Source organism: Squalius cephalus (genome assembly GCF_949319135.1).
Source record: "Squalius cephalus genome assembly, chromosome: 14".
Taxonomy (NCBI): Eukaryota; Metazoa; Chordata; class Actinopteri; order Cypriniformes; family Leuciscidae; genus Squalius; species Squalius cephalus.
This window is the reverse complement of record NC_137135.1, coordinates 37,586,188-37,588,687: the sequence shown is the minus strand read 5'-3', so window position 1 is coordinate 37,588,687 and position 2,500 is coordinate 37,586,188. Positions and strand designations below refer to the sequence as shown.

At 48.6% G+C, this 2,500-nt stretch overlaps 1 protein-coding gene across 5 annotated transcripts in view; it reads right to left on the bottom strand.

Annotated features, from left to right (window-relative positions):
- clnk (cytokine dependent hematopoietic cell linker) overlaps window positions 1-2,500 on the bottom strand; it is a 27,035-nt gene that overhangs the window by 5,692 nt on the left and 18,843 nt on the right. The gene's annotated exons all lie outside the window — the stretch shown is intronic.

Sequence of the window (2,500 nt, the reverse complement as noted above, 5' to 3'; positions counted from 1 at the left end):
AGTGAGACGTGTGTGTGTGTTTCAGTGAGACGTGTGTGTGTGTTTCAGTGAGACGTGTGTGTGTGTTTTAGTGAGACGTGTGTGTGTTTCAGTGAGACGTGTGTGTGTTTCAGTGAGACGTGTGTGTGTGTTTCAGTGAGACGTGTGTGTGTGTTTCAGTGAGACGTGTGTGTGTGTTTCAGTGAGACGTGTGTGTGTGTGTGTTTCAGTGAGACGTGTGTGTGTGTTTCAGTGAGACGTGTGTGTGTGTTTCAGTGAGACGTGTGTGTGTGTTTCAGTGAGACGTGTGTGTGTTTCAGTGAGACGTGTGTGTGTGTTTCAGTGAGACGTGTGTGTGTGTTTCAGTGAGACGTGTGTGTGTGTTTCAGTGAGACGTGTGTGTGTTTCAGTGAGGCGTGTGTGTGTGTTTCAGTGAGACGTGTGTGTGTGTTTCAGTGAGACGTGTGTGTGTTTCAGTGAGATGTGTGTGTGTCTCAGTGAGACGTGTGTGTGTGTTTCAGTGAGACGTGTGTGTGTTTCAGTGAGATGTGTGTGTGTCTCAGTGAGACGTGTGTGTGTCTCAGTGAGACGTGTGTGTGTGTCTCAGTGAGACGTGTGTGTGTGTTTCAGTGAGACGTGTGTGTGTGTCTCAGTGAGACGTGTGTGTGTGTCTCAGTGAGACGTGTGTGTGTCTCAGTGAGACGTGTGTGTGTGTTTCAGTGAGACGTGTGTGTGTGTTTCAGTGAGACGTGTGTGTGTCTCAGTGAGACGTGTGTGTGTCTCAGTGAGACGTGTGTGTGTCTCAGTGAGACGTGTGTGTGTGTGTTTCAGTGAGACGTGTGTGTGTGAGACGTGTGTGTGTGTGTGTTTCAGTGAGACGTGTGTGTGCTTCAGTGAGACATGTGTGTGTGTGTTTCAGTGAGACGTGTGTGTGTGAGACGTGTGTGTGTGTGTGTTTCAGTGAGACGTGTGTGTGCTTCAGTGAGACGTGTGTGTGTCTCAGTGAGACGTGTGTGTGTTTCAGTGAGACGTGTGTGTGTTTCAGTGAGACGTGTGTGTGTGTTTCAGTGAGACGTGTGTGTGTGTTTCAGTGAGACGTGTGTGTGTGTTTCAGTGAGACGTGTGTGTGTGTTTCAGTGAGACGTGTGTGTGTTTCAGTGAGACGTGTGTGTGTGTTTCAGTGAGACGTGTGTGTGTGTTTCAGTGAGACGTGTGTGTGTGTTTCAGTGAGACGTGTGTGTGTGTTTCAGTGAGACGTGTGTGTGTTTCAGTGAGACGTGTGTGTGTTTCAGTGAGACGTGTGTGTGTTTCAGTGAGACGTGTGTGTGTTTCAGTGAGACGTGTGTGTGTTTCAGTGAGACGTGTGTGTGTGTTTCAGTGAGACGTGTGTGTGTGTTTCAGTGAGACGTGTGTGTGTGTTTCAGTGAGACGTGTGTGTGTTTCAGTGAGACGTGTGTGTGTTTCAGTGAGACGTGTGTGTGTGTTTCAGTGAGACGTGTGTGTGTGTTTCAGTGAGACGTGTGTGTGTGTTTCAGTGAGACGTGTGTGTGTGTTTCAGTGAGACGTGTGTGTGTTTCAGTGAGACGTGTGTGTGTGTTTCAGTGAGACGTGTGTGTGCTTCAGTGAGATGTGTGTGTGTGAGGCGTGTGTGTGTTTCAGTGAGACGTGTGTGTGTGTTTCAGTGAGACGTGTGTGTGTGAGACGTGTGTGTGTTTCAGTGAGACGTGTGTGTGTTTCAGTGAGACGTGTGTGTGTTTCAGTGAGATGTGTGTGTGTCTCAGTGAGACGTGTGTGTGTGTTTCAGTGAGACGTGTGTGTGTGAGACGTGTGTGTGTGTTTCAGTGAGACGTGTGTGTGTGTTTCAGTGAGACGTGTGTGTGTTTCAGTGAGACGTGTGTGTGTGTTTCAGTGAGACGTGTGTGTGTGTTTCAGTGAGACGTGTGTGTGTGTTTCAGTGAGACGTGTGTGTGTTTCAGTGAGACGTGTGTGTGTGTTTCAGTGAGACGTGTGTGTGCTTCAGTGAGATGTGTGTGTGTGAGGCGTGTGTGTGTTTCAGTGAGACGTGTGTGTGTGTTTCAGTGAGACGTGTGTGTGTGAGACGTGTGTGTGTTTCAGTGAGACGTGTGTGTGTTTCAGTGAGACGTGTGTGTGTTTCAGTGAGATGTGTGTGTGTCTCAGTGAGACGTGTGTGTGTGTTTCAGTGAGACGTGTGTGTGTGAGACGTGTGTGTGTCTCAGTGAGACGTGTGTGTGTGTCTCAGTGAGACGTGTGTGTGTTTCAGTGAGACGTGTGTGTGTGTTTCAGTGAGACGTGTGTGTGTGTTTCAGTGTGTGTGTTTCAGTGAGACGTGTGTGTGTGTTTCAGTGAGACGTGTGTGTGTGTTTCAGTGTGTGTGTTTCAGTGAGACGTGTGTGTGTTTCAGTGAGACGTGTGTGTGTGTTTCAGTGAGACGTGTGTGTGTGTTTCAGTGAGACGTGTGTGTGCTTCAGTGAGACGTGTGTGTGTGTTTCAGTGAGACGTG